At 43.2% G+C, this 16,289-nt stretch overlaps 1 long non-coding RNA gene across 1 annotated transcript; it reads left to right on the top strand.

Moving 5' to 3' along the window:
* LOC145430446 (uncharacterized) lies at positions 1 to 2,398 on the top strand. The gene is made up of 2 exons (XR_013911020.1): positions 1 to 1,399; positions 1,565 to 2,398. It is a non-coding gene; the product is annotated as an uncharacterized LOC145430446 (long non-coding RNA).
* The last annotated feature ends 13,891 nt before the right edge of the window (positions 2,399 to 16,289 follow it).

Below are 16,289 nucleotides of genomic sequence, written 5' to 3'. Positions count from 1 at the left end.
CTCAGTCGCTTTGGTGCATTTCTCACAACAGAATTAAACATTGCACAACAGTTAGTTCAACCACCACAACATGTAGTCGTTTTGGCACAACCCTGTGGCGGTTTCACGTTCACTGCGTCCAAAGGCAAATGCCTTTGGACATGAAGCAGTTGAGTGAGTACAAATATCTAAAGAATGGTCACGTTTGACTTCCTATTCATCACTATCTCCTTTCTTTCATCATGAATGTCACAATTATTCATACTTGTACCGGCTGAATAGTCATTGTCCTTACAACTAATAGTCTTCATTGCATTGCTTGTGTCAGTGCACTCAAAATTGCTGAACAGCTTGTCAAACGATTCATACACCCATTTTGAAAACCCTATTTTGGAGGAGTTCCCATGAAAATCTCCATAAACTACATGTCTCAGGTGAACCTTATCTCACACTAATGAAAATTGGTGTGTGTCACTCCTACTTGCAACCAATGAAAAGCCTCTCCTACCCAGTCACAGGTGAACCGCGGCACAGCATCCCCCACTCCACAAGTACATATATACTGTAATGTAAACCAACAGACAGGATTGGCATGAGGTGCATACTGAATCTACAAAACAGCAGAACATGGAACGTCAGCCTCGTGGAAGAGGAGTGAGGATCGGTGGAGGACGAGGACAAAACCGGGTGAGAAGAGGCCAACCACATAGACACGTTCCTGACGAAATCAGGGCAACACTTGTGGATCATGTGATAAACCATGGCCTCACAATGGCCGAGGCTGGTCGAAGGGTGCAGCCAAATGTTGGGAGAACTACTGTAAGTTCTATCATCCAGACATTTCGTCGGGAAAACAGGTGAGCACACCGTAATCTAGTTACAGTATGCAGCACAAACTAATTTGCTCTGCACTTTCATAGTCATACAGGAGACTTGCATTAGGACATGACCTTACAGATCCTTACACATAGACGTACTGTAACTGAAGCGCAGACTTGGCCCAGGTGTGGCATAGTGTGCTGTGGTACAATACAGTAATGCTGTAAAGAAAGGAGTTTTGAATGATAGTCCTGTGACAATCACTGTAAGCATGTTTGCGCTTACATGTGTGTGTTTTCCCATCTGCATCTCAAAAAGGACTGCCAGACAACCTAGAGGAGGTGGAAGAGGTCCACTTATGACTCCGCAGCAAGAGGAAAGAATTTGTGCAATGGTGGCTGCAAACAACGCTTTGAGACTGAGAGAAATACAAAGAACTGTCGTAAACGATGACACCATCTTCGGAAATATTCAGTCAATATCAATTTCCACCATAGACAGAGTCCTCAGACGGAATGAAATGTCCATGAAGCAATTGTACAGAGTGCCATTTGAACGGAACAGTGATTGAGTGAAGGAGCTCCGTCACCAGTATGTACAGGTAACACATGTTCGCATATGTACCTCTGTTCACTGTAACAGTTTAGGCCATGTACTCAACCTACATTTATGCATGTTACTGTAATCCTATGTACAATTCCAACTGTACAATCTGTTCTGCCAAATGCACCATTACAGACCTGTCTGATTCTCATCCTTTGTAAAGCATATCCTGGAGTTGGAGGCCAGGGAACCCCTGCACATGTTTGTATATCTTGACGAAGCGGGATTCAATCTCGCAAAAGGCAGACGGCGTGGACGGAATCACATTGGAGAAAGAGCCACCATTGATGTCCCAGGCCAACGAGGAGGGAATATTACAATGTGTGCCGCAATCTCAGAGAATGGTGTTCACACCCATATTCCTCGTATTGGTGCATACAATTCACAACACCTGTTGGCTTTTCTGGATGCTCTTCATAGGGACCTGATCCCACAAAATGGAAGGGATGATCCTGGTGACAATCGGACAATGTATGTAGTGGTTTGGGATAATGTAAGCTTCCATCACTCTGCTGTAGTCAGGCAGTGGTTTGCAGCACACGACAGGATGCTTATGGAGTTTCTTCCTCCTTACAGTCCATTCCTGAATCCAATTGAGGAGTTTTTCTCTTCCTGGAGGTGGAAGGTATATGACAGGCATCCACATACCCAAATGACCCTGCTAGCAGCTATGGATGCAGCTTGTGATGACATCACAGCAGAGTCCTGCAGAGGGTGGATTCGACACTCCAGAAGATACTTTCCCCGATGCATCGATAGAGCTGACATACGCTGTGATGTTGATGCAAATATGTGGGCAGACAGACGGGAGCGTCTAGATATCAATGATTGATATGCAGCAGTGTCTGTTTTTCAGTTTGTTTTTTTTGAGTCGTAACTACTGCAGTGAGGTTTACTGTCTAGGTGAGTTTGTTTGCTGTAAAATGTTTGATTTACTGTATTTCCCCAGTTTGCACAATGCTGTGAACAGTTTCAATTAAATATTATCAAGAGTGCATATGGAGTGTCTTGATTGTCCTTTACAATTTATGGTTTTCAACATGCCATGCATGCGGTCCGGACTTGACATGTCATTGGGAAGCACCTACAAAGACATCCGTCACAATGGGAACATGTTCAGACCATGTGATTTTGTGACCAAAGGTGCTGGTCTAATGACTTGTAATTGTGACAGCCCTGACACTTTGTTTGGTATCAGTACTTGCTTTTGATGAATGTATTGTCTGTTTTGCTCAAGGGATTTGTTGTTGATGCATTGACAACTTATTTTGGACACCTGACTTTTCTTTTTGATGGAGTGACTCACTTTTGCAAGTTATCCACCATGTTCTGCAGTTTGCACTAATTGTTTTGAGAAGTGCCTTAGTAGTGGTGGAGAGTTCAATTCTGTTGTGAGAAATGCACCAAAGCGACTGAGAAAAACTGTAAACCACTTCTGCTGGTATATATTTACAAAACAGCTGTATTTAGCTTACCAGGTTTATTAGATAAGCTAGCAAATAGTTCTTACCACTAATTTAGGCCATTTTTCATTCAAACTTCGCCTACCTTAAAGGAAAATGATGGCTTTGTACAATGTGGACTGTGATTATACAAGTAATCTGGCAATTTTGCCAGATGAGCTAACACTTACAGAATATTACACAAATCATATTACATAATCTAGACCTGTTTTGGCAGTTTTTTTAGTAGTAATGTGATAAAGTAAATATAAAGTAAAGGGTAATGGGTTTTTTCAACATTTATCAAAATACCAAACTGCTCATTCACAGATAACCAATGAGCAGTTCGATGTTAAGCAGTCAAACAACCTCTGCTGCCAGAAAAGAGTCCATTATACTGACTAAAAGTTATGCTTGAATTCCCAGAAAGTCCTCCCATCACAGGTTCTCTGAACTGTGGTAGCTTCTTGTTCAACCTGCGCCCCACGATCAGTGTCAGCTTAACCCTGTGCCACGGGTCTGTCAGAACTACACATGCAGACAGGCTCATTGATCATCCCACTGGAGACAATGGGCCTGATGACTAACCAAAGTAATGAGCAGCTCTCGGCTGCGCAAGGGCTTCCCTCCTGAGATCCAACTAGCATGTGCAGAATCCAAAACCACAAGAACCCCAACACACCCCATGCAGCACCACCGCCATGTGGCTCCACGCAGACAAGGCCAGCAATCAGCGTGATGGATTTAAGCTCTGACACGCTTTCCCTCAAGCGACCCAATTAGAAAAAAAAATACTTTTGCGGGTTGTTTTTCTCTTTTTTAACAAAGCTCAAAGTTCTCATTGTGTCTTCCTGTTTGATCCGGTGATAAATGTCCTGTGCTGGAGGAAGATGGATTGATTTTAAAGAGGAAATTAAGTTTCATTATGGTTCAGAATAAGGAGTTGGGGAAATCCCTTTGCACAAAAGGAAAGTGAGAAAGCAGATCTTAAGCTAGGTGCTGAGCTCCAAACCAAAGAAAGACAGGCACAAAAAGGCTTGAAAACTCGCAGACAGACCAACATGCAGTTTTGAAAAATGAGTCCAATGTGCCGTCCAACAGCAGATTCCCAGTGAGGAGTCTCTGGGATTCACTCGCTCTCACTAAGAAGACATGTCATAAGGAGTCCCAGACCTTACAAACTTTATCTAAATCTAATCTCAGTCTGTGACTGCGTGACAGACGAAACTCAATGTCTCCCCTGAGAAGACCGCTCATTAGAAAATGATGTTCACTCTTCTTGAGTGTTGTCAGGACTGCAATTTTCTAGAAGGGAGTTGTTTTGGCAATTCCTCCTCAGAGGCCCCTGTCTGAGAACAATCATCCAAGATGTGTTTGTCAGTTATTTGAAAAATTCACAACAATCTCAAATTGGACCTATTATTCACATCTTAGACTTCTGCACCAGCTGTATAAAAAAACAAAACAAAACAGCCATGATTGCATCTCTCTCTGTGTCAGTAGGGATGTTTGGTACCATCAAGCTGATCTCAATCTGGCTCCACCTTCATATTAAACTGTTCTTTTGTCAGTAACAAAGATAGGGATGGTTAATCCTGATGGAGCTTACACACTGTGAAAGCCAGTAATGCCTTATCACAAAATTTGGTTTGTGATATATATTTTTTTACATCCTTTGCATAGACAGAGAGGAAAAAAATAAATAAAGATGCATAATCATTGAAGTAAAAGTGGAAATAAAATATACACACAGGTGAATAAAGCATGCTTTTTGAGTATTTTAAATTTTGTTTAATTAATAATTAGTCCAAAAACGCTTTAAGTTAAATTTAGATTATTTAGTGTTTCCCAAATGGTGGTACAATCAACCATAAGCATACTTATTTAGTGAATGGGGTATGTACAATTTGTAATGTTAAGTTAAAATCTGAAAAACACCTATAACGAGTTCAATAATAAAAGTGTAAGTCAGATAAAGTTTACTTTCTATCAAATATTCCTGTTTTCAGTTTAGTAATTAAGTGATGCAAATGATTTGTGGTTGAAACGTAAAACATGAAACAAGTGAAAATCTGAACAAAGAAGTTAAAAAGCAAAAATATAGAACAAAATATAGTTTTTTTGCATTCATGTGATCATGTTGATTCAATGGATTTTAAAGACAACCCAAAATTGTTTGACATGCAAAATCCAAACTACATATATATCAATTTCCTGTTAAAACAATTACATTAAATCAAGTCCACGCAGCTCTAGCTGTTTATTTGACATCACATTAATGGTAAGACTCAATCTCAAGTTACTGTGGCAGTAGAAACTCAAGTTGTGGGTTGTTTTGTCTACCCTAGTTAGGCACCAGTTTTCATTTGAGATATTTGGCTGTACTTTATATGTTTCCCCTCTGAATGCACTGGAAGTGAGGACAACCACATACATTTCCTTTGTGATGCACTGTGATTATTTTGGATTCACCCCGTGCTGTTTAACTTCTAAACTGGCTCTGGATGTTAAATAAGTGTTCGTTTAGAGGCAGTGTGCTCTTTCTTTGCAGTAAGATGATGAACAACCCAGGATATTGGAAGTGTGCTACTGCTTGTTCAGCAATCATCAGTTAAGAGGTCTTTACACAGCATCCCAGAGGAAGAAAATATAGGAATTAGTTAATGGCTGAAATTTATCTTTGGAGACACTGGTGTCCAGTGCTTAAGGCCACAGTAGATAAAAACCCTTTTACTTTTTTCACATACTTAGACATAATCATACCATGATGAAACATTCTACTCAGGTCTTAAATGTGTAACACCATACTCAAGTTTAGAGACTATGGTGGAGGACAAAATGGCAAGCACCTGGCAACCACTGGTTGCTAGGGGAAAATGAGTATTCCCTCACAGATCACGAGCAGCTGCTGTGCAATTGATTGCTAAGCCCCAATTGAGACCAGCCTGTGACCTCCTTGTAAGCACCAGTTGTTAAGGAAAAATGTGCACCCCCGACTGGTTGTTGAGTAGTTGCTGAAGGTTGCTGTAAGAGAGTCGGGAGAGTTGCAAAGAGATATATAGTCCTAAACCAAAAAACAAACAAACAAAAACCCATGCAATTGCCCTGGTTGCTAGCCGATTGCTGTTCAAATTTTGCATGGAAGATAGCAACTACTCACTAAGCGACAGTGAAACAGTAAAGAGTGCAATGAAGATTGGGCAATTGGCCTTTTGAGTATAAATTCCACCTTTTGAAATATGTTAGTCTTTTACTTTAAAGGTGAATGTTTTCAGTTTCCGGTTTGTGCCACACCTTTCCAAGTTTTTTCTAGTCTCATTTCACTAGCAAGTTTATGAAAAGCAGTTCAGAAAAGCAGAAAAGCAGAAAACCTCCTCAACTGGCTTCTTGTAGAGAACCAGTGGCTCTAGAGTGAGTCCTGAACAGCCACGCTCCTTGCCCTATCACAAAAGCTGAGCCCAGACAACATTTGGTGGAAGCCAGTTTCCACCACTTGTCTCCATGATGTCACGACCCACAGGTTGTGACCACAAATGATGGATGCTAGCTCTATATTATTTAGTTCTACTACTTTCTTATTTTGGAGACAGCAAGTCATGCATGTACACACGTACTGTGTTCAGCCACTTAAGAAGTAAATGGAGGTTTTGTTTAGTTTTTCCTGTTTGATCAATAGCTAGGGTAAGGCTGCTGTTTAGTATAGCTTTCTCACTCATATGGTGCAGCGGTTAGAGAGCTGACTAACATGTTTGAGGTCACTTGTCATGTTCTAACAAAAGTGTGCATTAGTTTTATCCACAAGGGCAGAAACAACAGCCTATATTAACTTTACATTGGTGCAGTGACATTTTCATCCTGGGCAAACGGACTGAAGCAGCAGCAGTTTTAACAGACAAATGTAAAGTTATCGGGCTAAAACAGTTCATCCACTTTGTTGTGTTTGCTTTGGCTCGGTATTGCGAAATTGTGCTGTCTTTACCCAAAGACCCCGCGATGTTTATGCAACTGATGAGCTGAGAAAGAGGGAATGCTGCACTCTATCCACGCTTCTATACATCACTTCGAGGGCTACCCTACCGAAAGGGGCCATTTTCCCATCATCTCTCAGTCAGTGAGGCAGTTACTCTCCACATTAATGGACCAAACGGACCTGACGACTGGCACCAAGAGCTCTCAATCTTCCTCTCTCCCCCACTCACTGTAATACTCTATCTTTGTATACTTTTTCTTTCTTTCCCAGTCTGTTTATGGCTCTCTGCCCCCCCCCTCTCGCATTTTCTCTTTGTCCTGTTTTCAGCATTTTGGGCCTGCTGTCCATAAATCACTTGTCATATCACTGTGACATACTCTGGCCCCACTGAGGCAGCCTGTGGTGTGATTTAGCCTCAAGTTGATTTTCGTGCCGAGTGATACTTTGTATGTCAGTGCCTCTGTCAGTCGCACACAATTCGGACGCAGCGAGTTTTCCAGCCAGCGCTCAACTTTTTATTCTCTTTTCATGCGAGAGAATGGAATTAAGTCGGTGCATTACAGACTTCAGTTTTTCTGGCCAGGCATATTGTTTTCCTTGGCCGCTGCACTTAAAGTCTGTTGAAACAGGCCTTTTTTTCATGTCTATAAATGGGCTCCTTTCATGAATCCATGAGGGAATGCTTGCTTTTTGAAGCAGTTTAAGAGGATACTGCACCGTACTCAGTCAGGGGGCTTAGATTTGCGCTCGGTATTCACACACTCCATCATATTGAGGTTAATATAGTATGGCAGGCCCACTGTATATGAATTGTCATGGTATTTATCAAAATGGCTTGCCAAAGTGCTGGAGACAGGAACAACTGGAGTGGTGATGAGAGGAGTTAGTGAATTGCTTCCTGTCTTAGAGAGCTGATGAGTGAAAGATAGGAGGAGGCACAGAACACAGATAGCAGGGACACAATAGCTTTACATGTCCTATCGTTAAAACAAATACCTCGGCTTGAAACAATATGAGCCACAGTCTATTGTTTCTCCGACTACAACTGTATTCATTGTTGAGGCGTTTACACCAAAAAAGAGCTGTGGTGCATTACTTACTCTGAAGAAAGTAACTTGTTACACTACTAGTTAAAATATTTTGGTAATGCTGTGTTGTGTTGGTCACCCTCTAGTGGACCCGTAGACCCATGGACCCCAGAAGGTGTGCTGTGGTATCTGGTACTAAGATTTTTCCAATAGATCCTTCGAATCCTGTAAGTTACGAGGGGTGGCTTCCATGGATCGGGCTTGTTTGCTCGATTAGATTGCGATATGGAGACGTTGGAGGCCATGTCAACACCTCAAACTTGTTGCTGTGCTCCTCAAAGCGTTCCTGAACACTTTCTGCTGAAGGAGGATACAGCCATCAGGGCATACTAGTTCGAAGATAGAGTGCACACAATCTGCAACAATGCTTGGGTAGGCAATACATGTCAAAGTAACATCCACTGAATGATCTGTGGCTATGCAGCCCTGTACTCAAAAACTGCATTTTGACAACTTTCTATCAGAACCAGCGTTGGTCAGACTCACTAAAATCCTTACATTTGTCCATTTTTCTGCTTCTATCAAATCAACTTTGAGGACGAAATGTTCACTTGCCCTCTAACACAGCGGTCCCCAACCTTTTTTGCGCCACAGACCGGTTTATGCCCAACAATATTTTCACGGACCGGCCTTTAAGGTGTCGCGGATAAATACAACAAAATAAAACTAGACATTTTTGATACTTGTTTCCAAACAGGAATAGCAACACACCTTAGGAGGAAATCAATATATAAAACACCGTAGCTGCTTACAATAGTTACTGATTGTTTCATGCTAAATTAAAATGGCCATAAAATGGCTTTTAGTGCTGCAAATACCGTACAGAAAGAATCCCCTGTCCAGGCCTGCATCAAAGCTGAGAATTTGAAAGAATAAGTAAAAACGATGCAATAACAAGACATCTTTTAAAGAAAAGACAGAACAGCAATGACCCAATCCTGTATGGGGGACTTCTCATATCATTGGCAGCTATTGTTGTTGATTTTTACATATCATTGATCTACCTGTAGATTAATTGACACATTAGTATCAATTATAGGGGCTTTTAATTCTAAACATGGAAATAAAGAGGGAATTGAATGAAAAGGTAAGGAAATACTTTACCTCACAGGAATAAACGGCCACGGTTCTTTGGGTGTAGCATACAAATGTCTCTCTGGTATCTTCTGTGACTTTCACCCTTAGCTAATTGTGTAGAATAGTATAGGTTTACCAGACAGGAAATAAAAACTTAGCTACTTGCTTAAAACTTAAACCCTCTAGTCACTGTTAAGATGTGCTCGTCAAGTCCATGCAACGTCCACGTTCACGTGGGTAAAAACTGTGTAGCTTCACGACCTGCCTTGATCTTTTTATCTTAAGTAAATATTTTAATCAATTATCACATACATGTTTCGAGTTTCATTTAGCACATTGTCTAAGGCAGGGGTGGGGAACTCCAGTCCTCAAGAGCTGTAGTCCTGCAGGTTTTAGATATTACCCTGGGTCAACACACCTGAATCAAATGATTAGTTCATTCCCAGGCCTCTGGAGAACTTCAAGACATGTTGAGGAGGTAATTTAGCCATTTAAATCAGCTGTGTTGGATCAAGGACACATCTAAAACCTGCAGGACACCGGCCCAAAGGGGAGTTTGGGAATGAACATAGAGCCATGCATGGCATTATAGTATGACGATTGAAGCACTATAAATAAATCGAAACTGGAATCTATTCTCATGACCCTTTCCATTGAAAACATACTCAAATATATACAGTACATATTGCTGGATTTACTCTTTAACACTTACATCACCACGGACTGCCATTTGGCTTTTTCTACCTTTAAAACCCGGAGAGCAGCCAAATGGGTTTTAGCTAAGCTTTAGCTTCAGCCAAGTGGAAGCTAAATTGGCTAGTCATTCATATGTATATTAGGTTGTTAGCTGGGAATTCTGGAGGGAGGGGAGTGGGGGTGTGTGGATGAGGGGGTGGGGGAGCTGCTAAAAGCTGTGAACTTCCTTTTGTGTTTCATCTTGATGCATTCTCAATCATCCAGGGAAATAAATCTCCAAAAGTCACCAACTTGGAGTGTTTCAGTTTGCCGTCTTAGGGAGAAATCAACACACATGGGTGTAGGTCCTTTGTTGCTGAGATTTATTGATAAAAACAGTACAAAAAACCAACCATTTGTACACATATTTACAAATAATAATAAAAAGTGAGTGAGTACATTTAAACATTATACCAGTGGTCTGATTGATGCCACAATGGAGCAAATCGAGCAAAGACTGATAAGTTCGCTGCAATTTCCAGTGTGTGAGGATCATTGGTCACCAACTGCATCACGTGCTACAACCCTGGTCTACATATCACCGTTGATGAACAGCTTTTCCCATCAAAGACTCTGTGCTGTTTCCTGCAGTATATTGCAAGTAAACCTGACAAGTTTGGGATCAAGTTTTGGGTGGCTTGCGACCTAAAATCCAAGTACATTTGCAATGTCTTCCCATATCTTGGCAAGGACCCCAATCGTCCCACTGGGGAGAGACTTTCTGAAAATGTAGTAATGAGGCTGATGGAACCATTCCTAGTCATTCATATGTAAATGTGGTGGAGCTTGCAAGAGAGTTGGCTCACTCTCATGTAGCTGAGAAGAAGGCAAGAAAAGAACAGTTGCTTCGGACACAACCCTCCACACCTAGTCCTGGAAAAAGAGCCATGTGTCAGGTCAAACACAAATGCAAGAACAATCATTCCACTGTGCGATGTGTTCACTGTGCCAGGATTGTGAGTGATTGCTGAAAATGTTGAAATGTACTGTACCGGTCCGTTGCCATGGGTTACCTGACCGTTGCCATGGGTTAACTGTCCGTTGCCATGGGTTAACTGTCCGTTGCCATGCGTTTACATGTGTTGTTATGGGTTAACTGTCCGTTGCCATGCGTTTACATGCGTTGTTATGGGTTAACTGTCCGTTGCCATGCGTTAACTGTCCGTTGCCATGCGTTTACATGCGTTGTTATGTTTTAACTGTCCGTTGCCATGGGTTACCGGTCCGTTGCCATGGTAACCGTCCGTTGCCATGGCAACGGACCGGTTACCCATAACAACGCATGTAAACGCATGGCAACGGACAGTTAACGCATGGCAACGGACAGTTAACCCATGGCAACGGACAGTTAACCCATAACGACGCATGTAAACGCATGCCATGGCAACGGACAGTTAACGCATGGCAACGGACAGTTAACCCATAACAACGCATGTAAACGCATGGCAACGGACAGTTAACCCATGGCAACGGACAGTAAACGCATGGCAACGGACAGTTAACCCATAACAACACATGTAAACGCATGGCAACGGACAGTTAACCCATGGCAACGGACAGTTAACCCATGGCAACGGTCAGGTAACCCATGGCAACGGACCGGTTACCATGGCAACGGACCGGTTACCATGGCAACGGACCGGTAACCCATGGCAACGGACAGTTAAAACATAACAACGCATGTAAACGCATGGCAACGGACAGTTAACCCATGGCAACGGACAGTTAACCCATAACAACGCATGTAAACGCATGGCAACGGACAGTTAACCCATAACAACACATGTAAACGCATGGCAACGGACAGTTAACCCATGGCAACGGACAGTTAACCCATGGCAACGGTCAGGTAACCCATGGCAACGGACCGGTTACCATGGCAACGGACCGGTTACCATGGCAACGGACCGGTAACCCATGGCAACGGACAGTTAAAACATAACAACGCATGTAAACGCATGGCAACGGACAGTTAACGCATGGCAACGGACAGTTAACCCATAACAACGCATGTAAACGCATGGCAACGGACAGTTAACCCATGGCAACGGACAGTAAACGCATGGCAACGGACAGTTAACCCATAACAACGCATGTAAACGCATGGCAACGGACAGTTAACGCATGGCAACGGACAGTTAACCCATGGCAACGGACAGTTAACCCTTAACAACGCATGTAAACGCATGGCAACGGACAGTTAACCCATAACAACACATGTAAACGCATGGCAACGGACAGTTAACCCATGGCAACGGACAGTTAACCCATGGCAACGGTCAGGTAACCCATGGCAACGGACCGGTTACCATGGCAACGGACCGGTTACCATGGCAACGGACCGGTAACCCATGGCAACGGACAGTTAAAACATAACAACGCATGTAAACGCATGGCAACGGACAGTTAACCCATGGCAACGGACAGTTAACCCATAACAACGCATGTAAACGCATGGCAACGGACAGTTAACGCATGGCAACGGACAGTTAACCCATGGCAACGGACAGTTAACCCATAACAACGCATGTAAACGCATGGCAACGGACAGTTAACCCATGGCAACGGACAGTTAACCCATGGCAACGGTCAGGTAACCCATGGCAACGGACCGGTTACCATGGCAACGGACCGGTTACCATGGCAACGGACCGGTAACCCATGGCAACGGACAGTTAAAACATAACAACGCATGTAAACGCATGGCAACGGACAGTTAACCCATGGCAACGGACAGTTAACCCATAACAACGCATGTAAACGCATGGCAACGGACAGTTAACGCATGGCAACGGACAGTTAACCCATGGCAACGGACAGTTAACCCATAACGACGCATGTAAACGCATGGCAACGGACAGTTAACCCATAACAACACATGTAAACGCATGGCAACGGACAGTTAACCCATGGCAACGGACAGTTAACCCATGGCAACGGTCAGGTAACCCATGGCAACGGACCGGTTACCATGGCAACGGACCGGTTACCATGGAAACGGACCGGTTACCATGGCAACGGACCGGTAACCCATGGCAATGGACAGTTAAAACATAACAACGCATGTAAACGCGTGGCAACGGACAGTTAACCCATGGCAACGGACAGTTAACCCATGGCAACGGTCAGGTAACCCATGGCAACGGACCGGTTACCATGGCAATGGACCGGTTACCATGGCAACGGACTGGTTACCATGGCAACGGACCGGTAACCCATGGCAACGGACAGTTAAAACATAACAACGCATGTAAACGCATGGCAACGGACAGTTAACCCATGGCAACGGACAGTTAACCCGTAACAACGCATGTAAACACATGGCAACGGACAGTTAACGCATGGCAGCGGACAGTTAACCCATAACAACGCATGTAAACGCATGGCAACGGACAGTTAACCCATAACAACGCATGTAAACGCATAGCAACGGACAGTTAACCCATAACAACACATGTAAACGCATGGCAACGGACAGTTAACCCATGGCAACGGACAGTTAACCCATGGCAACGGTCAGGTAACCCATGGCAACGGACCGGTTACCATGGCAACGGACCGGTTACCATGGCAACGGACCGGTTACCATGGCAACGGACAGTTAACCCATGGCAACGGACAGTTAAAACATAACAACGCATGTAAACGCATGGCAACGGACAGTTAACGCATGGCAACGGACAGTTAACCCATGGCAACGGTCAGGTAACCCATGGCAACGGACCGGTTACCATGGCAACGGCCCGGTAACCCATGGCAACGGACCGGTTACCATGGCAACGGACCGGTAACCCATGGCAACGGACAGTTAACCCATAACAACGCATGTAAACGCATGGCAACGGACAGTTAACGCATGGCAACGGACAGTTAACCCATGGCAACGGTCATATAACCCATGGCAACGGACAGTTAACCCATAACAACGCATGTAAACGCATGACAACGGACAGTTAACCCATAACAACACATGTAAACGCATGGCAACGGACAGTTAATGCATGGCAACGGACAGTTAACCCATGGCAACGGTCAGGTAACCCATGGCAACGGACCGGTTACCATGGCAACGGACCGGTAACCCATGGCAACGGACAGTTAACCCATAACAACGCATGTAAACGCATGGCAACGGACAGTTAACCCATAACAACGCATGTAAACGCATGGCAACGGACAGTTAACCCATAACAACGCATGTAAACGCATGGCAACGGACAGGTAACCCATGGCAACGGACCGGTTACCATGGCAACGGACCGGTAACCCATGGCATCCTCACCCCTTCCTGTTACGTGTTGCATGTTGTCCATTGTTTATTTACCTCTCACCAGTCGGCAGCGTCCGCCATGTTTGTCTGTGCTAAATGTCACCTGCGGTGTGCTCAACAGCTATTTGGTCAACAGGCTCTAGAAGAAACCAGAATCAAACTTACGTGAACACAGTCTGTATCCACACTTTTGTTTCCTCTGTGACAGCCATCCTGTTTGGTAATCTGCAAACTCAAGAGCTTGTTGACCACTGTATCGTAACCAGAGTGGTTACTTTGTAACGTCCTCATTGTTTAGTGTTACTGATTTGCCAAAATCACCGTCTCAAAGCCTTGAATTTCTCCGTTTTGAAGCACAACTTCTAGCAGTTGAAATACAAGGCTATGGGAATGTGGCATTCCTGCCACATTTGCTAATTTTGTAGCTCTTATGGACAATTTCAGCTTTAACCCAAAGTTTTAACTGCACAAGTGTTTCCAGATTTTCTGGATTTGAAAATTATAACAATAAACACTCAGTTGTCAGTTTATTAGGGAGCTCAAACTAATGCAGACTAACAACAGTCCTGCAATAAAGGCAACTTTTCATAGTTTCATCTTCATTGTAAAAAAGAGGAAGTGTTTGTGGTGCTGTTTTCATGTACTGCATTATACAGTAAGGTGTTCCTATTTGCTTTTCTTTTTTTAGCTTAACCTCATTTACAGAAATGAGGGAACAACTGATATAAATTAGGTGTACCTAATAAAGTGAGAACTGAGTGTACATCCTCTGCTCTTCTTGCTTAAAAACACTCTTAAGAAATTGAGATGTAAACAGAAGCAAATGTCCAGATTGACCTCTTGGTCGTCCAACATGTGTGTCCCCCTGTCTCTCACCCCCCCTCTCCATGCCTACTCACAGATCTCCGAAACCAGCCTTTCCTGCGAGCGGACGCGTTGATCCGGAGCGGTTGGAAGAGACCCTAAACCACTTATTCGTCACTTATAGTCCCCTCCCTATTGTAACCCTTCCCTTTGTCCCAGTGGCGCATCTCAACCCTGAGGCTGCAGATCACAAAGACTGAAAAGCGAGGACAGGACAAAGCCCTTGTTTTAGCCAACATTTAAATATTAAATTAGCAATAGCTATGTGCAGTACATCAATATCATGTTTTATATTTGGACTATATTAAACTGCACTGTCCCTTTTAAATAAAGAATTATTATTATATTAAGATCTGATTTGTTTCTTAACCCCACAGGCCCTCATTCATTCTGAACTATCTCACCAGAAAGGAAGAGGGGCAAACAGCCAGCTCAGCTTTCTTCTCTAACGACTGAGCAACAACTTGGCACATATTCTGGGGCTTTATGAATTTCCCCCATAAACATACATAGAGCTGTGATAGACTGGCAACCTGTCCAGAGTGTACCCCACCTTCTGCCCTGTGTTAGGTGAGACAGGCTTCTACCACCTTGTAAAACCCAGAATTAGATAAGAGGTTGTGAAAACGGATCGATTGGATGGAAATACACACAAAAATAAGTGTTGCAAAATGTGTTTCTGATAAGCTCTCAGTTTTTCTGGGAGCTATGTTTTAGTAGAAGCACTCCACATTTAATGTTGTGGTAGAATAATTAGAAAAATTATTTCCAAAAGGGGCAAATGAATGTAAACGCCACCACAAATCTGAACAACTTGGAAAGTCAGCAACACCTTTGGGACCAACTTTGCCAAGTTGATTAAATGTAAAATTCACATATATTGTTTGCTAACATTTCATTTGCAATATGGTGTCAGGACCGCACCATTCACTGGATCTGAATCAGAAGAGCTATCAACGACACAAACACGCTGGTCAAAAAGAATTACTGCTCGTTGCACAGCTTTTAAATCTGGACAAGTGAGCTAATAAGTGTATTTTTTACCAAACAACAAGCTGTTCCTTTAGGGAGAGCATGCCACAGTGCATGAAAATGTCTAACATTACATCTGTCATCTTTATTGTTGAGCTCCACTGTTGGCTGGGAAAAAAGTAACTTAATACTTTTAATAGCCACATTCCTGCTGGGACTACTCCAATTGAACCTCTCCACAGAGACATCATTTAAGTTGCTGTTATATTAAGATGGGATGAACAACTGTAAGTCTGGCAGCGTTTTGAGCTTTTGGGGGAGTTTGTTCTTCTCCACGTGCACAAAGTCTGATGTGATTTTCCAGACTTCCTGTTCCTGTTGTCTGTCTGTCTCTCTTTAGACACTGCCTTTAACTGCTATGTATGTTCATTTTTATAAACTATTTGAATTATATTACTTACAATTCACAG

This window comes from Astatotilapia calliptera, chromosome 8, assembly GCF_964374335.1.
Source record: "Astatotilapia calliptera chromosome 8, fAstCal68.1, whole genome shotgun sequence".
NCBI classification, from domain to species: Eukaryota; Metazoa; Chordata; class Actinopteri; order Cichliformes; family Cichlidae; genus Astatotilapia; species Astatotilapia calliptera.
This window is presented reverse-complemented; position numbering and strand designations above follow the sequence as displayed.